The sequence below is a fragment of the Pseudorasbora parva genome, chromosome 22 (assembly GCF_024679245.1).
Source record: "Pseudorasbora parva isolate DD20220531a chromosome 22, ASM2467924v1, whole genome shotgun sequence".
In the NCBI taxonomy this organism is placed as follows: Eukaryota; Metazoa; Chordata; class Actinopteri; order Cypriniformes; family Gobionidae; genus Pseudorasbora; species Pseudorasbora parva.
Genome location: NC_090193.1, coordinates 23,448,805 through 23,476,386, shown reverse-complemented (window position 1 = coordinate 23,476,386; position 27,582 = coordinate 23,448,805). Strand labels below are relative to the sequence as shown.

Genomic DNA, 27,582 nt, shown 5'->3' with positions numbered 1-27,582 from the left:
ACAGTGGAATTCAGTTTGGGGCTCGGGGCCCTTACATGTAATCTTCATCCCAAGATTTGTGGGATGCACATCCAGGGCACAAAGCTCCCGTTCCAGCACATCCCAAAGATACTCTATTGATTTGAGATCTGGTGACTGTGGGGGCCATTTTAGTACAGTGAACTCATTGGCATGTTCAAGAAACCAGTTTGAAATGATTTGAGCTTTGTGACATGGTGCATTATCCTGCTGGAAGTAGCCAGAAGTAGATGGGTACATGGTGGTCACAAAGGGAAGGACGTGGTCGCAAACAATGCTTGGGTAGCCCGTGGCATTTAAACGATGCCCAATTGGCACTAAGGGGTCTAAAGTGTGCCAAGAAAACATCCCCCACACCATTACACCACCACCACCAGCCTGAACAGTGGTAACAAGGCATAATGGATCCATGCTCATTCTGTTTACGCCAAATTCTGACTCTACCATCTGAATTGTCTCAACAGAAATCGAGACTCATCAGACCAGGCAACATTTTTCCAGTCTTCAACTGTCCAATTTGGGTGAGCTTGTGCAAATTGTAGCCTCATTTTCCTATTTATAGGGGAGAAGAGTGGTACCCGGTGGGGTCTTCTGTTGTTGTAGCCCAACCGCCTCAATCCGTTATGCATGTTGTGGCTTCACAAATGCTTCATATGCTGCATACCTCGGTTGTAATGAGTGGTTATTTCAGTCAAAGTTGCTCTTCTATCAGCTTGAATCAGTCGGCCCATTCTCCTCTGACCTCTAGCATCAACAAGGCATTTTCACCCACAGGACTGCCACGTACTGAATGTTTTTTCCTTTTTTCACACCATTCTTTGTAAACCCTAGAAATGGTTGTGCGTGAAAATCCCAGTAACTGAGCAGATGGGAAATACTCAGACCGGCCCGTCTGGCACCAACAACCATGCCACGCTCAAAATTGCTTAAATCATCTTTCTTTCCCATTCTGCCATTCAGTTTGGAGTTCAGGCGATTGTCTTGACCAGGACCACACCCCTGAATACATTGAAGCAACTGCAATGTGATTGATTGATTAGATAATTGCATTAATGAGAAATTGAACAGGTGTTCAAAATAATCTTTTAGGTGAGTGTATATCCATTTACATATAGCATACATACACTTGTTTAATATATAAATATATACTATATATAGAAAGTTCTGTTATCTTATACTGCTTGCAATCACATCCTCAACTATAGGGCACAGCTGATTGGTTCCTGCTGTATCAGTAGCCAGTACTTGGTCAGTGTCTGCTGTAACAGTTTGTAGCCCACTTTCAGAAACCCTCCACCTTCTACAGCTCCACCTGTTTAGATCTGCTGGGGGTAATTAAAGTATGCAATTGTCTCTGTTCTTGCTCTGCAGCCACTGCAGCAATAACAGAATCAGCATAGCAGATCTATTCTGTCATGACCAAACTTATTATCATTGTCATATCCATGCCAAACACAGAGTTGTCATCAAAGCAATATTATTTTTATTTTTAATAGTCATAGTAGCATTAAATAATATGATCTTAGTATTAAAAAGTTTGAAAGCCCCAGTACTCTGTGTGTAAGGTACAACTAAACAATAAAAGATAGAAAAACAGCCCCCTTGACTTCCCTACTGGTTGTATTACTCTGCCCAAGCATTCAACCGTGGCCTACCTTTCACCCGCACAAAAAAAAAAAAGCAAGCGAGAAAGAAAGGACGGAGGGAAAACAAAATGAAAAGAGACTCCCGGAGCAGGTAGAACCATCTGTGCAGAATATCCAACCCAGATGTCAGGGAATCAGCCACCAGCCAGGATCACCTTACATAAGTAGTTTGCCATGTGAAGAAATAATTTAGCCATATTAATTGACGGTAAACTTTCCCAAGAACCCAGAGCCCTGGCTGCTGCCTCACAGGTGGGTTCTTTCACTCACAGGAACCGAGTGGGTAAGCGGACCCTGATCAAAGGGGAGATTGACATAAATAAAGAGCCTGCAGGAATGCATTGTGCAAACAAAATATGAACAGGGCCTCCAAACATTCCCCATGAGTGTGTGGAGAGAGCGAGGCTTGAGATCAGGGGGCAAGAGAGGGGGGAGTTTTACAGAGGAGGGGGAGTAAAAGAAAAGAAAAAAAACACTATTTTCTATCCCCTCATTTTTTTCTTCAGTATATTGTCTCTACTTTTTTTGCTCAGGGGGGCACAGCTATTTGACAGAAATTGAGAGATGGAGAGAAAAATCACCCTGATTCAGACAGTGAATGACAAGTGCACTTTGAAGTGAGCCGATAAGTGTGCATCAGGGCATGGCGTATTATGTTTCCCCCTTTTGTTGTGGTGTACTTTTCATTTCTAAACACTGACATGTCGTGTTTGAAAGATCGCTGACATCCAATCCAATATATCCAAGGATTTGATAGCAGAGATCTGACCCCAGTGTGCCTCCTACAGTTTATTCTAGCCGATACACAATGCAAAAGTCCCTCTGTGATACACAACGCTGGCTGAAGCCACTGTGTGCCTCCATGTAAGGCATGAAGTCTATGAAAGAAAACAAAGTACCATTGCTTGCATATACAATACCATAAGAGGACTTTACGGGTGATGGGTGAGGTCAGCGAGCCTAGTGACAAGCTGTCTACTTTTTCCAAAACAGAGAAAATTAAAAGAGGCGCAAACATAGTAAACAAAAGAGACAAGCGTATAAACGCACACTTGAAAACCTCTTCACGAGTTCAAGGTTCCTTTGAGAATTCATCCCGAGGCACTTGAAGGATTCTTTAAGTTTTAGAAGATGCGTGTTTGTGTTTAAAATTGTAAAAAGTTTTAATTTTATCTACTTTCTATGACACTTTCTTAGCACTCCACGACATTTGGGTGGGGGAGAGAGAAAAAAAAAGTGACAGAACGTGGCTCGGGAAAGTCAATGAAAGGAAACGTAGTGACTGACAACACTAAAATTTCCCAAGGCGATCGACATCAGACGGTCATTGCCAAGAGACTCCAAAGCGAGCTCCGCGCACACAAGCGAGGTGCAAGCCCTACAATCGGGGAGTAGACAGGCTCCCCCTGATAATATACCTCACCCTAGTGTCTATGAAGAGAGGTGCATCGCAACCCTCAGGAAAGGGTGACAGGCCCCTCAGGTGAGTGAGGAAGAGGTGGATCTGCCTGGTGGCAACCCTGGGGGTTTTACTGTGGAGTGCCTGCATTCTCATGGCCACACTGGGGCAAATCAAACCACAAAGAAACACTTCGGTTATCCCTGGAGGTATGGCGGAGTATGTTTGAAAAAGTGAGGAGGAGAGAGGGAGGAAGCGTCTCAGACATTACCGAAACTCGAGCATCGGAAGCTTTTATCTCACTTTAGTTGTTAATATCGTAAACATATTTGAAAAATCTTCTACCGAACAACAAAAGAAATTCAACTCTCAGATGTCTGTCGCATTCCCATCAGAGTTCTCTTCTCGGAAAGCTTGTTTCTCCAAACACCCTGTGGTTTACAGTGGTCCACGAAAACATCACCTTTTTAAGAGTAAAGAATAAAAAGCAAGGGTGGGGAAAAAGAAAAATAAGGCAGGTAAAATTTAATTAGGGAGGCAGCAATGCAACAGCAGAGTTTACTCTGAAACAATAAACAGTGTGTTGCTTCAGCGTCCCCAGATCGGAGAGGGGATATTGCGAGGCAGGGTAAGCTGATATTTTGTTTGTTTGCGTTGAGAGTTTTCTCAGAGGCCCCTCTGAAACTGAGAAATTCCTGTGTAGATGAATGGCAGATTAGGGGCCTCACCGTGTGTATCTAATCAAAGCCACACACACAGAAGATGATCTGCCCAACAACCCTAAGAAAGGCCAGTTTACCTCTCCATTTATACTACCTTTAAATGTGTTGATGACAGATAGTGAAGCTGATTAGCATTTAAGTGACTGTGCTTTAAAGAAGATGAATTTAGAGTCTGTAGAGTAAGTTTTGTCTCTTATGTTTGCAGCACCTTTAAAACACTTCTTTCATACCAAATCCACTACCTTCAACATGAATTATTGTCAATAATGTATTCAAAGTTAAATATACTGCAGTTAAATATTTTTCAATATGTCTTCATTCATGTCCACACTTGTGAACTGCATAAAGCTGGCCCATTTGAACATCAATAAAGAAGCATATCTGATCAATGTCTGGCGAACATGAACCTGAAAAAGCTTTTTCAAAATTATATATTTTATTTTATATTTCAATGTAATACAGTTCTACAGAGCTTACTAGATAAATCATATCACCTAAACACCAAAAAGTTGAAAACGTTTAGAAAACAAATGGTTGCGATGTCCATTAATGGTAAAAGAGCAGCTTAATATCTGAACCAATATCTATGATTTACAATGAAATCAAATGTTTAATTCCTTTTCAAACAACCATAATTTACATATCATACAAACATTTTAAGACAGTGGTGGCTAATAGCTAGTTACCACAGTTGTATTAATAGTAACAATCACATTAATGTCTATGGTGTTTTGTCAGACACTATGGTTACCAAAGTAAATCTTTATAAGGGAAAACACAGATGACCAGATTTGAAAATGTTATAGGACATTTTGTTATAGGACAGTTTATAACACATTTGCTAATTTGCTAATGTGTCTATTATGCTCTTATTCAGACTGATATGATCTGTTTTATTAAAATAAATGCATTCAAGGAATGTAAAAGCCATTTTTTTAAAAGTAAAAATCACAGAAACCAATGCCGAATGATGAAAAAAGGACTTTAACTGTTAATTGTGGTCTGTTTGGTACAGGTTCATAGAACTGTACTACTTGGCTACAAAATGTGAAAAAATAAGTAATCAAAATAAGGTTAAGTTAGTCAGTTAAGTCTGACTGGTCATTTCAACCACGTAACCCACCAACTACTGATATCAAACTTTTAGACAATATTAAAATGGCTGATATGACTAGGCTACCAACTATATCCGATGTGTGCAATATACTGAGGCTACACCGTTCCAAAAACATCAAATGAACTACGGTCACTGATCCAGCCAGAACAAAGCCCACACCAATCATCCAGACGTGGGCTGTCCACCTTCAGAGCATCTTTAATTCATGACGCCTCAGCTCCAATGATTGATTTTAATTGATGACATGCTACATAATGTGGCATTAGTGAGGTTTAATAAGGAACATGACTTAATACATTCCCTGTCGTGCTACGCACATATTAATAGCTTTGAAATATGACATTTTCTCCTTGCGTCTTTTTTTTTAAACACTCGGACAAAACTTCAGAAAAACCTTGCAGAGTTGCCACTCATCTTGTAATGTCAAGGTCAAAATGTCAAGCTTTCAGGATGTGAATAATGACATTTTGCCAAACTACACCAAAAAGAGAAATTTTTATGTAAGTTTAACCTATTTATTAATCACTACTGACTAACCGCTTTCATTTGCATCCATATGAGAGCTGTGTCAGGATAAATGGGACTTATACAACCACACAAGATGCCTTGTGTGCTTTTAGCTCTTGTCTGATAGAAAAGCCGGTGCATTAGTCACATTAAGATAGTTGCAGCATGTCTGTATGTGTTTGTATATGTTAGATGCAGATAACTCCTCTAAAACACACTCCCAAACAGCATGCTGTAAGTGGGCCGAGGGCCGCAGACAGCAGCGCTCTAACCTAAACACTCCTGAGTGAGGCTTTTACATGTCCGAAGTAAAAACAAACCTCTGTCAAAGGCCTTTGAGGGTTTCAAAAACACACACGTACTCATGCGAACACTTTAAAAGGCACTTTCACGAGAGATTACAAGTGGATGAGTCACAGGATGGTGGACCGTCCTGACACCGGCAGCCCTCGTTGGTACCTCATCACCGGAATCGGAGCGAGAGAGAGAGCAATAGAGTGAGAGAAAAGGCTAGAGAGATGCCATCGCATTAGTGCATATTTGCAAAGCACTGAGAATTACCATAAAAGGACACAATTCTCCTCAAAAGCTGCTTACTATAAACACATCACTCTGAAAGCGAACGTAGACTCCTCCTGCTTGCTTTTGCTGCAGGTTTGTGAAGAAAAAAAACTGAGATTTGGCTCCCTTTCAGTTCATCAGTGCGAATGTACAATTAATTGGCCACACCTAACAGGAAGTTGAATTTCACAGACAGGAAGAGGAATTTACAGAATTGTAAGAAATGTAAGAAATTCAACGCAGGTAAGGCCATCCTTATATAAAATATCCATAAAGTATTCTTGTTTGCCGTAACCCGACCGACCTTGTCAATTTAGGACCGATTCAATTTTGTCAATATTTTTTGTTTTTGCTTTTAGTCCGACCAAATTGCCAGTTGTAAATTTGCGTTAAGACCAACCAATTTCTTTTCTTTTTTTTCAAAGTCATATGGGTTCGGGCACCATAACGCATCGAAGGACCCGATCCTTCGTTTCTGCAATAATGGCGAGTTTGCATTCTTGAGTAGCACAGCAGGTTTTTTGATTTAAAGCTAGAATGCATAACCTACTAGCTTTCCTGTTAATGTTAGAAGCTAACTTCAATAGTGTATGAGATGGAGAATTGTGAGATATGCTTGTGAAATACATCTGTATGAGCCAACATTTAAGCGTGCATTATTCCAAATTATTAATGGTCATTACCAAGGAGTAGGCAATGCATTGAGTTGTGCTATAGGTTTACAATGACAGCTAGCTACCAGTTGGAACCTTTTCTTAACGAATGCACCTGAAATTCATGCGATAAACATGTTTTTGACAAAGATTTCAATTTGTTTGTGGTCTATATAGCCTGCATCAAAATGAGGTTTGCAATGATGTGCCCGAAGGCACGGGTTGAAGACCCAGTTAGTGATGTCACGATATGCTAATTTGTTTAAATTTATACCTATGTAATTACAATAAAGAAAATGTAAATCTTTTTTTTTTTACATTGAACCTTGAAATAAAAAACAGACCCACCAACCCTTTATATATATATATATATATATATATATATATATATATATATATATATATATATATATATATATATATATATATATATATATATATATATATATATATATATATATATATATATATATATAAATTTATTTTTTATTTTATTTTTATTTTATTTTTTTACTGTTACGACAAACAAAAATACTTTTTAAGAATGGCCTAATGCATTCTGGGAAATGGAGTGTTCTTCCACCCTGGCCCGTTAAATACAAATCTGTCTGGCTCTAAACTTCAAGTCTTTTTAAACAACTCTAAATTCATATATTATCTTGTCAAACTTTAGTTCAAGAAAAATGGCTTGTTTTTTATTTGAAAGGAAAAAAAAAATAACAAAAATGACGTCTAAATCACAGCTGTTTTCTGGTTAGCTGTGCTCAAATCCTGTTGGTAGAACATTAAACAAGCCTCTAAGTTTACTGTCCAGCTCTTCAAGTTTTTAGAATATCGTTGTTTAAATTCTCATTCAATTGCATTCCAGGGATCTCACTCATTCGTACGCTCACTGATCTGCGCTGAAAGTGTGCCTTCAGTCCCAGACAATTCAGTCCTCTCACCGTATGAGACTTCCTGACCTCCAAAATGAAATACCACCAAGTTCCAAGGAATGGATGAAAACAGAGAAGAAGAAAAAAAGAAAGAGCAAGGGAAAAATAAATACCCAAAGGTCAGGGCTAAAATTGATGAGTGGGCCTCAACAGGGGGAAAAAAAATTGCAGCTTTATGCTTCCACCCAGTCCAAATGCAAGTGCAACAAACCCCCCAAAACCCAAGCGGTCACAGAACGAGAGCAGGCCCAGAACAAAGAGCCTGCAAATCAGGGGCTCCAGGACCCACCTGTCTCCCAGGTTGTTTTAATCACATCTGTAACTACCATAGTAGGACGTGTTAATGACAAACATGTGCTCTGTAAAATGTTGGGCAATCAGAGGTTTCTCTTTCCCCCTGGTCAGGAGGGCTATTACCCTAGACCCCCAAAGGCTCAGGCATGGGCTTTGATAGTTTCCCCGACGCGGAGATCTTTGGCTGACCTTCACGAGGGCCAATAAAGAAAATTCCACATAAGGATTTGCAGTTTAGGACCAAAATGGCCAAACATCATAAAAATGACCAATAACACACTAGGAATACTTTACGCTTTTCGGTCTCGTTACAGTATGCAGCGTTTTTATTGCGATGCCGAAAAGGCAGCTGCCATGCTCAGGGTTTTCAGTCAGTCAGGGCGAAATAAAATTCACCTTGCTTGAGCACATTAAATGTCGGCAGGTAATTGCTTTTAAGGTTTGATTTTCAGGACAGCTGAAGAGAACAAACACGAATGCCATAACCATGCAAAAAGAAGGAACGCAAGGTGGGAGCAAAACATGAAAAGATCTCTGGCAAGGCTCTGACAAATGAATAGAGTAAACCAGTGTAAATTAAGAGATGCATCAAGGTGGAGGCAGGCGAGACTGAAAAGAATGAGGCTGATTTGCGTAATCTCCTCAATGAAATTGACTTTTAAATATAATATTCAATTTGTGTGTGTCTTGTTTCGGATAATAATAACAAAATAATATGCCTAGGACATAAAAGCAAACATCAAAATGGCAAGAGCCCAGCTTAAATACTGGAACGCAATTCCATGAAGCCTTTCCAAGGTACCAACACTCTATTTGACGGCCTTCACTAACAAGGGCATATCGAATTAGTTCTGCTCCGGCCTTTCAGGTTTTACAATAATAACAAAGCGAAGCTTTGAATCTCGAAAAGATAGGAGCTTTGAAATATACAAGTACATAAAGTGCAAAAAAACAGGAAGAGGCCTTCATGAAATGTCAGCGGCATACCGAATGTGTTGGACCATTTTTGAATGCCGTCTGTCATGGGCGGAATGTCATTAACGTATACAGGACACGGTCTAAATGTAATCATTCACGGCAATGAGTGAAACAGCAGCTTGTTGTTTAAATAACAGTGATGCTAAGTTTGAAAAATTGTATTATGCTTCCATTTTTCCAAACAAACTAAATATTTTTGATGAATGCGTTCATGACCCAAGTAATACACTTTATTTTGATTGTCCACTTCAGACAGTAACTTTGCAATTACATGTCAACTAACTCTCAAGATTATTATAAGAGTATTAGTAGTAGGGCTGTGCAATAAATAAAAATTATTGAAATATTGCAATATGCATATCGCAACGGCACGCAATATCTGAATGATTTAAATAGGCTACTTCAACATTGTGAATATACACACAGTTATGTCAAAATGGCTGTCTTGGGGAGTATTCATGTAAACCCAGTCAGTTATGATATCAAGTGAACGATATCAGTTGGGGAAAGAAACCAAATGTGTGTCAATAGGATCCATGAATTAGTTCTTAAAGTGACAGCTTGTCACTTTAAGAAAACTTTATGAAAACCTGCTGCTGTCTGTCAAACAACAGAAGAAAAAGGAAATAATCACTGTGTTCTTGGCTAAATAACCTTTGTAGCTTTATGAAGTATCAGTGTAAATGTAATTCATGTAAAGACAACTGTTTTTTTAATAACAAAGATCAATTAAAATAACAAAAATAATCATCCACCCCTAGTTCAGGTGTCTTTGTTTACCTGAATGTTCTTGATGTTCAATTTTAGGTGGATATAACTATATTACCAAATCAAGCAAAGAGTTTTTGGTATTTAAATATTGGCATTACATTTTTTGATTATTTACATTAATGTTCAAATTTTATTGTCAGATTTATGACATACATTTTTGCTAAAACACTGCTGGTCACTTTCAGAAGTTGTAGCAATGCATTCTTTCCCAGAAAGAATGTGAAACACATAAATGGTATCATTCTCAGTTTTTAAATATCATTTTTTTTAATATAATTTAAATAGATTTTACACACTAATAGCAATATCGTATCGAATATCGCATTATTTAACAAGATATTTCATATCGGATTTTTCTTCAATATCGCACAGCCCTAATTAGTAGACTGTTAGTTTAGGATTAGGAGATTAAGTTGACATGTACTTGCACAGTTAATTATAGTCAATAGAGTATCAGATGGGTTCCATCAAAATAAAGTGTTCGTAGATATTAAGTCTACCAATACTCTAATGACTGGTAGTTAACATGCAGATGCCAAGTTACTTATAGTTAGTAGAATGTCTAAAGTAGACAATCAAATAAAGAGTTACCATTGTTTCTAGCGTTGTTGTTTGCCAGAGACATTAAGTTCTCTGTGAGTGGGACTCACAGCGTTCATACCGCAGCAGCAAAAATCAATGCGTCTCTCCACCAGGCCTCATTAAGGCTAATAGATTACCTCCGTTGTAATGATGGACCTGTTGCTAGGCCGTTCCCAATGAAACACAGGTGCAGCGCACCACGAGACCGGTTAGAGCTGCAATCAGAGTGTTTACACCAACTTGTCTGCGAAAGAACGGGCGCATTCTCCGAGCGACAGCTTGGGCACAGACGAGAAAAACAGCCGGAGATAGAGCAGAGACCAGACCTGAAATCACTCTCATTTCTCCCATCAAACAAAGACAGAATTATACAAAAGGGTGAGACAGGCTAGTCAAACAAAAAGAGGACAAATGAAAGGGGAGGAAGCACAGTCGTAAAATCCAGGAAGGTAGTGACAGATATTAAAACAGCACGCCGATCCTGGAAGGTAATACGGCAAGATTAGTGTGAGAGGAAAGCGAGGTTCGAGGGAGCCAGTGCGTTTAATTCGCCAGGCTGTTAGACACTCGTGTTGGCGAGAGTCAGCCGCGCAACACAAAAGCACTGTGTTCCTACAGAAACCTAACACGGTGGTTTCTTTTTCAATGCAGACAGATAGCAATCTCTCCCTTTCTGTCTCTACCACTCACTGTTTCACTTAGATATGCATATTTGTGTCTTTTTTGGTGGGGAAACGTTAGGGATGTGTAAAACATATTTTGGTTTCATTTTTTGGTTTCCAAAAAATGGTTTCATGTTCACCTGATCCTGGTCATAAGGAACATAATTGTGCTAGACGGAAAGCAAAAAAAAAAAAGGTTGATGATGTTTTTCTGAAACTTTAAGACTTCACAACACTCCACAACACTTTTCTATCTGTTCTGCTACAAAACGTGTCCCCACTGCAGAGTTAATAACATATTATTAAAAATGTTTATTAAAACTTAAATTATGTTTATTGTCAACCTGGAAACCCTCATACTAAAAGCAAAAGTACCAACGATTTCTGTTCAAACTTTTTATTTATTTATAAATTGATACTTTTATTCATACGAAAGTGACAATAAAGAAGTATAATTTTACAACAAAAAAAATCTATTTGAAATAAATGCTGTGCTTTTGAACTATCAAAAAATTCTGAAAAAAATAACGCATCAAAGTTGCCACAAAAATATTAAGCAGTTTTCAACATTATAATGATAATGATGAGAATTTTTTTCTTTAGCACCAAAACCGCATATTAAAAAGATTTCTGAAAGATCATGTGACCCTGAAGTCTGGAGTAGCCTAATGACTTCACAGAAATAAATTAGATCTTAAAATACATACAAATAGATCAAAATATTACTGGCTATTTATCAAAACACTAAAAAATAATTTTAAATAAAATGTGCACAATCCAGTGAATTCAATACCTAAGCTTCTACCACTTTGTGACATAACCTGCACATCTTTGCACTCTCTCCAGATTTTTTTTTTATTTTTAAGTGGCTCCCATGTACTCACATATTAAACAAAGATATGTTATACTTGCTCTGGCCAACAAATAATAGTCAAATTTATTGCCTCAGAGTCTGTTTCTTGTTCTTTATAGCTCTCCTGGACAGATAAACCAGTAAGGACTTGAATACAATTCATACAGCTTGTTTAAAGCTTGAATACTTCTGGTCCCTATCTGTTGCTCTGGAAGTGTAACTTTTCCACCATAATTCTTGCGCTCACTTAGACGAGAGGGGCATTTAATGTCAGATTCAAGCATGCATCCACACTCAAGCCGTGAAGAAAAGGCTGGAGAAGTCATATTTCAGCTGAGATTTATGGGAGGAACTTCGCCATTTCGCCCGCTCTTTACGTCTCTGAGCTATTGAAATGAACAAACTGTTCTCCGAAGATGTGGTCGCGAGCGCTCAGGAAAAGGAATCGTTTTTATCGCTCTCGATGACGGAAACAAATCATCGGTTTGAGGCACAGGAACACACACTTGCAAACGGATATGACGAGAGGCGATTTGACATTTTCCACAACTTTATGAGACATTACGATCATAATCCAAACAAAAAGAACTGCGTCTTGAATCCTTTCAGAAAACGTCAGTTTCTGTCACACACACCCCCCCCCCCTCCCCCTCCTGTTTGTCTGACACGGAGATGAAATCCCATGCCTCTCCGAGACTATCAACACACATATACCTTCAGAATACATTGATCAAAATCACTCATGCTTAATTTAAATATAATGGAGAGCCTCTCCTGGATAAGGGAGGCTTAATTATAGCTCTCTCCTGTGAACTGTTCGTACATTGACAGGCTTAATGCGAGGCTACTCTCACAAGCAATCTTCCCTGTCCAGGTTCTTGCCACCAATCATCCACACACTACAATTTGACTGCCTTAATATACGGCCCCTCACATCTGAGGGAATATGAAGAACGACTCCCTCCTCAGCCGCACGTCCACCTTTCTTTGTGTTGCTCTGATGGAACTTCAGATTGTTCCAGATATAATGTGGCATCACGCTGGAGCTTCGCATGGTTCACGATTGTTTCATCACATTGACAAATGAATGGTTTATAATGCAAGGACAATATCAGAGAATGGTGTGAATTGACAAACGTTCTATATAGATATTAGCTTGTCAAAGAAAATGCTGTGTTGATTTAGAGGTACAACAGTACACTGCCCAAGACTAACTGAGAGTTTATCAATGTTTAGATATGGCTAACGCGCTTTTGGTGTGTCACAATGGCTGTGTCTAAAACCTAAGGCACATTCCAAGACATACCAAGTGTTCATAATGTGTTTATAAGTTATGACATTTGTAAGTAAATTTACTCCAAGTGCCTGTTTTTATTTTTTTACACAAACTGACAAACTGCACACACAGGGATATTATTGGCAGTGAAGGATTTCAAAATTCAAAATTGATATCTTAGTAGATAGTGTGTTAACAAATATTGATTTCAGACACCAGAATTAGAATATTAGAGGTGTGTTCACATTAACAAAATTTCAGTAAAAAAGTCTATTATCAATGGTGTATAATGTATGAAGTCAACTTGAACCCGTCGCGAAATCTGCATGGTGAAAACGTTCAGCAACATGCAAATATGTGCACCTTTAGACAGTATCCAAATTACAAACTGTATAAAACAATGGACGTAGTGTCCGTGACGTCACCCGTAGGTTTCTGAAGAGCATTTTTGAAGCCCAAAGTGGGTGGAGATGGCCGACGCCATCTTGGCAGTGTGTCACAGCACATCACTCCCGGATAACCGAAAATGGGCCAAGAGGCAGGACGTGGGAGGGGCGGAGGTGTCGCTGAAACCATGCCCACCTAGCTTGACTATAGCGGCAATCCACCTGTCACTCAAGCCATGCCCTTAATTATGGGCAGAACTTTAAGACTTTAAGGCACCTAAGGATTAGGAGCATTGAAAAGGTGCAGTGTGTAAAGTTCTGCGGTTGTGAACTGCAATAACCCACTCGCTCACCCCTCGCTTTCGGAGCACATAGAGAAGCTACGGGGGCCGACACAGGATAAAAATGACGTTGTCTGAGACAGCAGAAATTGACTAGCGCTCTGAGCAGTTTGCCCGTTTAGGGATACTGTAGAAACATGACAGCAAAAAATGGTGACTTCACTGTAAGGGGACCCGCGGTGTATGTAGACAGAAATGGCTCATTCTAAGGTAATAATATATTATATAACATCTTTATACACTAGGGCTGCACGATAAATCCTATTTTACATGAAATCATGGTTATAACGATTTGGCTTATCGTGATAATGAAACCGCAAAGGCTGCGATTATCTTTTATGTGTAGTTCGTCAGTGTAGGACAGCTCGGTGATCAGTAATTCTTGCTGTTCCATTTGAAAGCACTGCAAGTTTGAGTTGCCTATAACGTGCATTTGAAAGAGCAATATGCGTCAAACATCTTTTCAAACATAAGAAGCATTTAATGATGTTTAATCAATCAAAGCGTTTCAATCTGTTTATTCAGCTCACTGATAGCACGATGTTCATAGCGATTTCTACATGGATTTCCATGCGTGCTATCGTACTTCTGCGACATATACTTGGATTACCCTGCGTGAGAGCGCCCTTTGGCTTGCGGAGCACCGTTTACTACTGATCACAGCCGTGTTGCACTGGGAACGCAACAATCGCAGCCTTACCCAAATCTCTTGTGGTTTTATTTGCGATTCATTGTGCAGAATACAACACTGAAAAACATAGTTATGTATATTATATTGCATTTTTGTCAATCGATCCTCATCAATAATACACATTACACCTTTAATATAATTTAAACAGATGAGTTATAAAAAATATACACCCCCCTCACAGTTGTCATGAAGGGCAAAATTAGCTATATAGCTAATAGCATTTCCGTGTTGGATTCAAGAGAGAGACCGGTTGGTCACCACTTGATCCAAATGCCTAAATTAATATAATGGATTCCAAACAAAACAATGGGTGCAAAGTAAAAACTATTCAGGTCTTTTTTCAGTCACACTTTAGATTAGGGTCCACTTCTCACTATTAACTAACTCTTAACTATGACTTAGCTTCAAGACTCTTAATTACTGCTTAAAAATAGTAAGGTAGTTGTTAATTTTAGGTATTTAGGGATGTAGAATATGGTCAACGAGTACTAACATTAATATAAGTACTAATAAACAGCCAATATTATAGTAATTTGAATGCTAATAAGCAACTAGTTAATAGTGAGAATTGGGACATACCTTTTTGTCTAACTTCATCCTCAACATGGTTAAATATGAATGCCAGTAAATATTTATATATTTATATATATTTATATATATATATATATATATATATATATATATATATATATATATATATATATATATATATATATAGTCAAATTGTGCAGTGAATTGTACTATATGGATAGCTATCCATTCATCACACTATTGTCAAACAAATAGACAGTAATTTGCTAATTTTCTTCCAATCGTAGTTGGAGGAAGAGACATGGTTTAACTCCAACCTGATCCCATTCTACCACCACAATTTCCTGTCTGTATGATTACTGAAAAATTATCGAGAAGTCTCAATAACATTTATTCTCTTTACTTGGGGGGGGGGGGGAATATATGCAAAAACACCCTAGACACCCTGTCAAACATTTAACAATACTTGAAGAATAATTTGCACACGGTATCTGTTAATGCAAGCTAAAGTGTTAGTACAGTTGCACACACTGACAAATGAAAATCCAACAGAATAAATACACACTTTTCATGAGCGCAAAAAAAAAAAAAAAATCCCTAAATCATCAGCAGTGTATATTTCACAGTGAAAAACGACTATGCCGGTGGTCATAATAATCTATAACAGTGTGTTCATCCTTCATCATTCACCTCATCAGTATCAGTTCAGATTTACACACACTCTCACCACTTGTTTGCCTTCATCCTACACACAGAAGTGTTTGCGCTCATGTTGTTTTGTCTGTCACACCAACGTTTTCTATTTCTGTCATTTTTTGTTTTGTTTTCGATTTAAACCTAAACAATCTTACAGGATTTTCGTTTGGCTTGTCCGCAAAAGGTTTGAAGTGATAGTGAAGACAAAAAAAACACATTACCGTAAATTCATTACAACGGCCAGGCAGTATTTATAAACACGGCGAGATGTTGTTTAAAATATCTGACTTAACAGATTACAGATATAAACTTTTTACAGCGGGAAACGAGTTGGGAAATATGCTGTGTTTACACGGGTGGAGGGAAGGTACACATGCGTCTCCTCTGTGCCTTGAGTGGCATGTTAAAAAATGAAATAAACATTCAATAAAATAAACAAGGGTGCCTTGTTTATGCTTACATGACAAAGGGCCTTTTACCTTCTCGGGTGGGAGCGATGGGGTCGAGGAAGGTGTGCGAGAAAGACCTGGACACATAACCTGCTGTCTCCCGCCCTCGGGTGCTGTTAAAGAACCAGTCGAGGATGAGTTTCAAAGCTGTTTTGAGTCTGGAGAGAGAAGGAGGGTGGGAGAAAGAAAGGTATATTGTTACAACACTAATAAGAAATGCCTGAAGGGCACTAAAGGGCCTTTTGGCCCTGGAACTAAAGGATGCATACAAAAGCACTTCTTCAGGGGGGAACGAAGGGAGGATCACGAATCACGTTCAATTAAAGAGAGGTTATAGTTAGGCTGGAGAGAGAGGGGGAGGATTGCAGGTACATGCCTAAGCTCGGTCTATGTGTTTGTGTTTGTCTGGCAACTTTGTTGTTTCTGGTCTCTAGAGGAGAGCGCCGCAGAGCTGTTGCTTTGGGCAAAAGGACTTCCTGATCACCACTTCCGCACATAATGGCTGCCTCGATCCTAACAATGACAGTCCATGCCAGGGCCACCTGCTGAGCAGCAGCATGCGGCCACAAATCTAATGTCAGCCAATTATAACAGCCCCTAATCAAACGCAACCAGTTGTAATCACTATAAACGCAAGTAGAGATTTCACGCTAACCACAAATCATTGGCAAAGGCAGAGCGTGGTTATCCTTGACAAAAAGCCAAGCACGTCAGTTTTAGATTCTGATTGGACCTTTAAGCCAACAAACCAAAAAACGTAAAGGTGAAGAGTATCATTTACTGGATGTTAAAATAATCATGTCCCAGTGTAATATGCAGAGACAGCCAAGTACTGTATTTGTAAGGTTGATTCCCCCCCCCAAAAAAGTACTCTAAAGGCCGGCACACACCAGGACAATTTTCGCATGGTTATCGGCAACGTTTTTCAAGTGTGTTCAAAGCATAGACTGTAAAAAATATGGGCGTAGTGTCCGTGACGTCACCCATAGGATTCTGGAGAGTAATTCTGAAGCGTAACGTAGAGACGAGCTGGCCGTCGTTGACTAACAGACGGCGGTTAAATGGCTATCCACCTGTCACTCAAAGTGGCCACGCCCTTAATTATGCAGAACTTTAAAGCTTTATATAACGTAAATGAATGTGTTCTAAATAAATTCACCCCCTCACAGTTGCCATGAAGGGCAAAATTAGCTGTATAGGCCAAAACCATGATTTGTACCAGGCTGTAAATATATTTTTTTCAGCTGTAAAGTTGGGCACTTTAACATGGGGCTCAATGATATTCTGCTACCTTCTGGAACCTATCCCTAGTGGCCAGTCGAGGAATTGCAGTTTAAGTTACTTCCTTATTGGCTGCAACAGAAACTGGGGGAGCTTGCCGCTTGGTTTACACTCAAGCGATTTTAACTGGCGATGAGCCAAGTGAACATGCAAATTCAGTAGATGGTGCTCCCAGCACACACGGTGGTGCTGTGCCATTTTACGCTTCTGACACTCGCTTGTAACACAGAAGAAGAAGACAAGTATTTACGTGCTTGCCAAAACCATTTACACACTTTGTGCTAACTGGCAAGCAGCATTAGCAGCTCATCTTCTTCTTCAATGGGTACTCGGCAAGACCGTTTTGTGCTTGAGCGCCACCAAGTCATGTTTTACTGTAACTTTAGCAGCTCCACACGCCACATCAAAACAAAAAAAAACAAACCAAAGGCGTTTTTTTTTTTAAATACGCATTTATTCTTTTTGCGCATCGGTGCACACTCACATTTGCGCCCTTTGTTTAGTCATGAGGTATTTAACGTTGGCAATTAACACGCGTGAAAACATGCTGTTTGTCTGACCAAAGGAGAACGTATTTGGGGAACCTGTTTAAATGGTTTAGTTTTGTAATACTAGTGTCACTTCATCTTTAAACAGAATTGTTTGATTTACCTTATGTTCATACATAATAATATAAAATAAAAAAGAATAAGTCTGAAGGTCCTATATTAATATTTATTAGGCAGCATTACTGGTTCATAGCACAGCCTGGAAAATGACCAGAACATACTGATCACAGAGTAAAAGCCCCAGTGGAAGACTGATGATATGTGGGGCCGGGAAAAGAATAGGAGGGAAAACAGACAGGTTGTGCTATGAAAGCACACCCGGCTTTTCACTGTTTAATGTCTCCCTGACATTTCTGCTGTGAGCAAGCAAGGTCCCCAATCCGTTCTTTTTTTTTTTTTTCTTCTCCTCCTGCCAGCCCAATGGGGACATACTGGACAGATAAGAGAGAAAGAGAGAGTCATAAGAGGACCAGAATGAGGAAAGATGTGTTCTGTCTATAACTCAAGCAAGGTTAGATGACCCAGACAAAGTCAGAGTTCAGAGTTCAGCAGGGGGGCAGGGAAACATGTAGCTATAGCTGTGGTTGGATTAGATTTCACTGCAGCCTGGATTCCTTCTTTCATTCTTTGAAGGTTACAGTTGGCTGTTTGTAAAGTGCTGTCTGAGAGCACCTTGATATGTACAGAGCTTCACAGACATGGCCACAAAACACCCAGCAGATAATACAATAATACTAATAATAGTCAAAAGTAATTTTAAAACTTTTTTATGAGGAGGAAAGTCTCAGGCGCTGCATCAGTATTCTACATAAAACCTCCATAATAATACTAAGGCCTAGTCCACACGTACACAGGTATTTTTATTACCAGAGTTTTTCTTCCTCCGTTTTAAAAAACAATTGCGTCCACACAAGCAAGTTTTTAAAAAAAAAATCTGTCCACATGAGAACGCAAAACTACGCTATGATTGGCTGCCTGATTTCTGATTTCCACAGACTGAGGGATACCATGGGCTCAGTGAAACCCTTTTACAGGTTTCTTTACTTTGGACTCAGTGACAGGTAACTGTATATACACAGGTGCAGGGCCGAAGTGGACTGTAATAGCTTCACACACTTGTTTTAATATTTTGTATTATTGCATTCTGGCGCCTTTGTTCTGCAATACAATGAAATAACTGAATGTATCTGTAGGCTATAGCTACATGTGATAAGCGCTGTTAGTAGAGTCTACCGCATAGACTCGACTCATGTAAATCTCAAGGAGATAACGTGGAAAATCTGACGTCAAACAAAGGAGAGAACGGCGCGCACTTCGACTTAAAAAGCCGAAATCTCTGATTTCACCATCTACACGACAACGCTGTAACCGGAGTTTCTAAAAATCTTCACCCTGGCCGGAGTTTTCAAAAAAGTCCGGTTTCAGTAACTGGATACAGCGTTTGCATGTGGACGAAACAGCCAAACCGCGTAGAAAAAGCTGCGGTTTTGAAAATACCCGTTCATGTGGACAGGGCCTTATACTACTACTACTACTACTACTACTTCTACTACTACTACTAATAATAATAATTATTATTATTATTATTATTATTATTATTATTATTATTATTATTATTATTATTAATAATAATATTAATATTGAACATTGTTGTCGCTTTTAATAGTAGTATTCTATTATCATTAATAATAATGTTGTTAACACTTTACATTTTAAACTGCACTTATAAAGCATTTATTTATCTTTCTTAATGTTAATTTCAACATTTACTGATGCATTATTAAAATCTTGGTGACATTAGATAATGCACTGTGAACTAATATAAACAAACCATGAACAGTTGGATTTTTATTAACTAACGTTAACAAATATTAACTAATGCTAAACAGAGGTGTTGTTCGTTAGTTAATGCATTAACTAATGCAACCTTGATGTAAAGTGTTACCATAATGTTAATAATAATAATAATAATAATAATAATAATAATAATAATAATAATAATAATAAAATAATTTATTATATAAATGACTATGACACTTATTTATTTTTCTACTATCATTAAAGGTGGTGTATGTTAGTTGTTTGACTGTAAGCAAAAAAAAATACCATCATATGTTTGCAGATATTTAGGAAAAATGCTAAGTTCACATACTTTCTTTGAAAAGCAATGCCACAGCCAGTTATTCTACTTTGAAATGTGCATTCCGTGTCAAATGTCTGTTTTTGTTTTAGTCTGTGTGATACCGTTGCCAATTTTCCCAATAGTATTTCGACAGCACAGGTTGCCAGTTGGCGGAAAACAGCACTTATTGCTGCCATGGAAACCATCAAACAAACTGGGTCAGCAATTGCAGATGCTACCTAACCTAAAAACTCTCGGAATCTAAAATCTGTAAGAACGGAAATTACTTACAGTCGATGATAAGTCTCCTCACTAGGGATGGGCGATATGGCTGAAAACTGTATCACGATATAAGTGTTTCATATCGGTTGTTATTGATAATTATTGAGATTTTTTATGACCAATTTAAAATTGGTCCACAAGAAAAATATATTACATTTAAACATTTTTATTGTAAACTCAACCTTCTTCTGAATATAATACCCTCAGTTATAAGGGCAGAAATGTCCGCACAGACATTGAAAACACTCAAATAATTCAAATGTAAACATGTCTGCGCGTGCGCACTGAGAGCGCGAGACCCCACATCACTTGGTGGTGAACTTCCTGTGCGCACTACGCAAGATGCACAAGTTCATGCGAATTTGGCCGAGCATAACATCTCATCACACAGCCACCCAGCTTGCGCATCTAAATCAGTTGCTTATATTTACAAAATGAGCATACAATAGCAGAAATAAGCCCTTTTAATGAAAAAAAGAGCAATGTTAAAGGTCCCATGGCATGGATTTTTTTTTTTTTTTTTTTAATGTTTCGTGAGGTGTACTTATATTGTTAGTATGCTTTTTACCTCAAAAAATGTCTTATTTTAGAAATAAAAGGGGCGTGTCTGCTGCGAGACTTCAGTGAAAACATCCACTGTTGTGATTGGCTGACATCTTTGCATTTGAAATGTGATTACATGCGGAGGGGGCGTGGTTTAGTGAGGCGAGCAGCAGCACTCACTGCCAGTCGAGAGAGAGACAGAGCTGGGGAAATATTGCTGAGAAAGTGTTATTGTACCGAGTTGTTAGAGCTCAAGTTTATTTTGTTTGTATCTAAGAGCTCTGAATAAACATGAGTGAACTTTGCAATGTTATTTCTCTCACAAAATCCTTTCACCACAGCTAACAACAAACACAACATCGACATGAATACAGTAAGAGCTTCTGTTGAGCATAACAGCGTCATTCATTATAACGGCAGTTTGGACAAGTGTGCACTGCAGATATATGAGTGATTGACAGATCCGAACATTATAAAGAGTGTTCTCTGATCTCTCTCTGTAGTTTAATCATTTAAATAACAGATTTGTGTTATGCTACTAACAGAAACGACGTGAAGTTGATCGTTTTAGTCACTGGCTTGATTCAGACGGCCAGCGACGGGACTGACAGTAATAAACGATTTAGAAAGAAAGTCTGCGTGAACTTGAATGATTAGCTACACATCAGAAATCACTGATCCCGGATCAGGCATTAATGAACACTGTTATTCACTGTTTGTGGTGGTGCTGTCGAATCCATTTGGTAAATCCTGTGCTGACATCGCAAATGATAAACTGAACCCATTCTCTACTAATTCTCTGGGCGGGCAAAGCAGAAGAAGGGGAGGAAACCTTTTCTGTTATGACATCATGACAGGAGAATTCAAGATCAGCTCGTCTGGGCTCTCATTTCCTTAGAGGCAGAGAAAGACTGCAAGAATTTCTAGCCACTTGGGCACAATATTCAGGCTAGGGGAACTCATATTAATTTTGAAAAACCTCATAAAATGAAAATGTCATGCCATGGAACCGTTAAATAAAAATGTTCATAAAAAATAATTGAAAATGTTTAGAGAAATTAGAAAATGTTTAAGAGATTGTTCATTTAGTTGCATGCATGTTCTCCCATCCATGTATTCTGTTCTAATGCCACAAGTAATAATGTTTTTTTACACAATTCTTTTATTGTGTGGTTTTGGTAAAGTTTACTAAAGTAAACATTGTCACGCGTGTACTTTACTACTTCTCACCGCTGTTTCCTAATGTATGTTCCTGGAACAATTACTCCAGTTGCCCTCCTGTCGTTTCAAAGATTAGTACAACGGCGAGCGCGTCAAGTATCAACACTTCCCCAAATGGAGGAGGCGCACGCAGTCAGTGGAGGCTCGCGCTGGGTAGACAGAGTTAAGAAAGGCTTAAGGTGGTAAAACAAGTTTGCGGTATTATCAGTCTTGCTCGGGACTTATAAAATCCTCGCTCTTCACGGCACTAATTTTCTACGTATAACTCCACCCCGGTTCTGTTACTGAACCAAACAGGATACTGTTACATGATTGGCTGTTATCATGTAACAGCCAATATATCACTCCCTACGTTGTTACCAGAGAGTGAGTGCCTTTGTTCATGTAACTAAACTTGCTTCGCAATCTCTGGTTTCTTCCGACAAAGAAAAAAGAAAACGTTTTATCCAACGTATTATTATTTTTTTTGATATCGATTATGTCTCTATTGCGATAAATATCGTTATGGTTTTATCGCCCAGCCCTACTCCTCACCTTCCATTGTCAGTTGCGCTCGTTCCTGTTGTGTGTCCGCAATCTGCGTCGAGTTGGGCGGAGCAAACTAAAGTTTTAATTTAGACTGCAGTACCCATTTCAACCACAAGCTGTCATTCTTACATACAGCACATTTAATAATAATAATATAAGAATAATATATTTTTTCAATTCTGCTGTTATAATGTTTACTAAATATAATAAACAGGAAAAAACGAAGCACTAATAAATAAATGAAATCACCATCCCATAACAAGCTCGACATTGTATTACACACTGTGCAGGTGTAAAGGATTTATGACATGTATAAGAGAAAATTAACTAGCAGTTCAACTGTTTTAGGAAACATCCCAAAGTAAACAGAAGACATTTAAAATCTGGCTGCTTTACTTTATTTTCACAGCATGCGTCTAGCGTGCTCGAGCTGTTTACATATCTGTCACTAGCTGTACCTGGTGCAGCCAGGGGTCCATAAACACACTTTACCCTCTCCCCTTTTCTTTCTCACATACATGCACACGTTCACACAGACCATCTCTCCCTCCCTAGCCCTTTCCAGGACTGCAAACATTTTAAATAACTCGATCAACCCTAAAACAAATAGAGGTGGAATTGCTACCCTATGTCACATCTGTGTTCTGTTACTGGTGACAGGAAAACGGAGGGGAAAAGGCGGCTGCTCTTGAAAGGCTGCCACTTTAAGGACAAGTTTTCAAAAACACCATTGAGCATGAATGCAATTAGAGCCAATATGCAATGTCGGCAATGTCATTTTCCCCATAAATAAAAACATTTTACTTTGGTCCCTCAGGCCTGGACCAGGAGCATTCTGCTTTCGAAGCGGAAGCTACAGAGGATATGAAAATGAATGAACAGAGCATTCAGTGTGGGACTTTCTGAACAAGGGTGATCAAACTGATCATATGACCACAAGGAAAGAGCAGTAGAGTCGTGAATCGATCCACAGTGTGAGAGTGCGTGTGCACGTGCGCGCGCGTGTGTGTGTGTGTGTGTAAGTATGCAGCGTGAACTCTGACACTCTGAATCATTGCCCAGATGTAGTTTGGTGTTACACACCCGGCCGGGACTATAAGGATGAGCGAGGCTTGACTCAGCCGACTCCTCACTGCTGGACCCCAAGAGAGCTTCTGGACAGCAATACTCCGAGGAGCCTTATTTCAGCACAACAGAAAAATACTCTGATTGACATGACCAAAAAGATCTATAGTTTAGGTCATTTTTTAGCCGTTTAATTTCTAATTGGCACAAAAGCTTGTATGATGAATGATTTATGACCACTTTTATCTTCCAACATCCCTGATGCATGTTGAACCAACACGTTAACGCTTAGATAAAAATGTTCGCTTTACACTTTACAATAAGGTCTCATTAGTTAATGCATTTACTGACAACTATTTATAACCATGTTTATTCATCTTTGTTAACATTAGTTAATAAAAAATACATGTTAGCTTAGGTCCATTAAATTATATTAACAGATACAACTTTTAATAAAATTACATTTTGAAATTACCACAAAGGGTCACACTTTATATTAAGTGTCTTATGTGTCTTAACTATGTACGGTATTAACATATAAATTAATCATTGGTCACACATTACGGCCCAATTCCCACTATTAACTAAGAATTCTGCCTCCGTAAACTTCATAAACGCATTACTGCTGATGTAAAATATTGCCATGCAGAATAAGGCATTAATGTGTGCTTTATAAGTACTAATAAAGAGCTGATATCATAGTAATATATATGCTAATAAGCAACTAGGTAATAATGAGAATTGAAGCCTAAACTAAAGTGTTACTCATTTGATATAATGCACTGATTGTGTACATGTTTTATACGTAAAAAATACCTGCATGTAATTATAGCGGTAATTCATTTCTGTAATTCCATCATTGGTGACCCTTCCGTTACCCCTTAACCCACCCATAAACCTAACTGCACCACCTGTCAATAACCTTAACACTAACACAATAAGTACATTGTACATAACAATAGTATTTTTTTTTTTATAAAGGGAAGTACATAATAGACTATATAAAGTGTGACCAACAAAGATAAAACAATGCTTTAGATTTGTTCAAGTTAACTAATGTAGTTAACTAATGTTAACCAAGGAAACTTTATTGTAAAATGTTATCAAATTTTCTCCTAAACGGAGTAAATAATAGTTCTTACACAAACATATCTGCTCCACCTGTGCGCCTCTGTCAATGCTGAGGAACTTTCAAATAGCTCCACCTAGTGGCCCATCTGGATAAAACACATTTGAACCAAATCCTGCAGAATTTCCTTATTTAATAAGAATAGTAAACAATATGAGAAGATTTTTGCCCTGTTTTATTCTGGTCTGTTCTTAGTGACAAATATTCAACAACAAATGTCTGTTTCTTCCTGGCTCCAGGTTTCGTGCTCTGTTCGGAAGTGCTGTCAAAACAAAAGGCAACAACAACTGTTTGTCATCGCTACAGCCCCTGGGAGCATCACTGTTTGCTCGGAACAGGCATCTGGCTATTGTTAACAACGACTGTTTCACGAACCCCAAACTGTTGACATCCGGTGTATCTTTCACAATTTGGATAGATAGCAGGGATTAGAACACAATGTACCTATCCCGAATTCAAGGCCATCATCCAACTGGTAGGTCCAACTGCTAGGTTCTGCTAGGTCATTAATGTGATTTTCAGATCAATGATAAATTAATTTATATTTTTAAAGGTATGATAGCTGAAGTGGGGCAAAAAGAGGAGGTTGCCTATGACTAACACCCTCTTCCCCCTCCTTTTCTCTCCATAACCCCTTATCGTCTTGGGCTAGAGAGACTTGCTAGGCTATAGCCACCTGCAAATTACAACTTAGTACTTGAAGAGTTAAGAATGTGTTTCTTTCAGGCTATTGTTGGAGTGCGCGGGTCAGGGGGTGGGGCGAACAGATTCTGGTAAGAGCCTTTAATCCACAGGCTGTCAGGCCCAAACCCTGCTTGACGCCCTATTGAAGTGTAACAGAACAAAACATTGGGCCCCTCGCTAAGCTCCTGCCCGGGCCCCATTCACAGCGACAGGAGAGCAAATTCTTCAGCTGCAAAGAGCCCCCTTCTTAAAGGGGAACACACAAACTTCAAAACAATGCAACACAGAGGAGGAACATATAAATGGCCAATCACTGTCGAGAGAGCATTTGTCAGGGACAGAAAATCTTGACATTTTTCCCCAGCATTTTCAAATCACAAACCTACTCTAAATAAATGTAACTATACTGAATCAACCGCAACAATGCAGACACATCGCAAAGAAAAATATGAAAATGTAAAATTGTAAAGAAAGCATTTCAACGCTCTAGGTTTCATATGTGGGAATTTAATAAAATATACTATATACTAAAAAAATATATAATTACACACATCTCATTTTATACCGTTTGACGCAATTCAAAACCGAAGGTCTCAATATTAATTACCTTTGCAAACTGGCAACAACATAAAAAAAATCACTTTGCCACCTCCGTTGTCCTTGCGAAATTTACATTAATTTGCTTTTAAATGAAGGTTTTAGTATTTAACTTTAGCCACAAATTCATTTTGAACTGGAGAATGCAGAAGAGACCGTTCACTGAAAATCTTGTTTTTTTTTGTGTGCAAATATGCCCTTTAACTCTGAAGGCTTGAAAACAGATGTGAAAGCTGCACTTTTTAGTACATTTGGCCTGACTCAAACTATTGGGAATCAGAAATGGAAATACCAAATGTACAACAATATGACAAGTTTTATTACACTGTGATTAGCGAGGATTATTTTGCCCTCTTATGAACATAGTTATAATTTAATGTACATGAATATAATATTTTTTAACTAATGAAAGCCTGTGGAAATGTTCTGAAGGTTATACTGCCGTGTTCAAATTAGGCTTGATTGTGCTATGAGTAGAATCCTGTCCTGTTCACTCAGGAAGGAAATAAACAAAAACAGTATAATTAATTGCATAGGAAAATTAAATAGCTGTAGTTTTAATCACATTAAATCTTATAATTTCTAATATCAAATGAGCTATTTTAAAATATGCAGTATAAAAATTATATTTGTGGTTTTCGAGTAGATCTCAGCATGTCATCTGTACATATATTAGGCAAAACTTGCATTAATCAGGTGGATCCACTGACCAACCACAGCTCTAATGCTCTAGGTTAAGAGATGCATATTCATGATACATGTATTCAAATGCACAGACATGACCGGCAGACCCAACCCCCTCCACAAGGAACCAACCCCCCCACCGCCTATTACCTTTTTAATTACAAAACGGTGCTAGAGTATTAAAGGTTTGTTTAGATAAAGGAGAGCATCTGGTGAGATCAGCACTACATTATTCTTAGGGAGCAGAATAAAATGTTAAAACAGAAGACCGTCAGAAATATAGTGACGTTTAGGTTCCATCTACACCATCAAGAACGCAGCTGCTGCTGTCTAAATTTGTATTGTGGCATGTTGATCATTTTGGATCAATAACTACCCATCATATCTCACACAATTAATTATGTATTTTTCTAAATATTTGCATGGCACTTGATAATGTGTTTTATTGAATAGACAATGAGTGAGGTTTATGAGAAAATATATTTCATCAGCATTAAATTATAAAATATATGATTTTTATGTTGGGGTTACAGGCATTTAAGAGGCTGAAGGTGCAGCGAGTTCCTGCAAATACTCAAGTGAAACCTTGGGCTCTTCATCTAAAAGTAACACGGAGAAGCAAACTGTGAGCAGTCCACAGACCTCGAGGTAAATATCTATAAACGGTAGAACTGGAAGCAATTTTTTAAATAAAAAAATAAAACTGCATTGTGTATTGGAAGATAGTGTATTAATTTTCTAAATATGAAAAATGGCATTTGCTTATTATAATTTGTTGGGCTTTCAAAACTAAAAGTGCATTTATTGTTACATGTAATATAAAAAAAAAA

At 38.4% G+C, this 27,582-nt stretch overlaps 1 long non-coding RNA gene across 3 annotated transcripts in view; it reads right to left on the bottom strand.

The window, feature by feature from the left end:
- The window catches only part of LOC137058748 (uncharacterized), a 217,004-nt gene that overhangs the window by 187,912 nt on the left and 1,510 nt on the right, over nucleotides 1-27,582 (bottom strand). For all 3 annotated transcript variants that reach the window (XR_010900823.1, XR_010900821.1, XR_010900822.1), the window contains exon 2: nucleotides 16,099-16,226. This is a non-coding gene — a long non-coding RNA (uncharacterized lncRNA). The remainder of the gene's footprint in view (nucleotides 1-16,098; nucleotides 16,227-27,582) is intronic.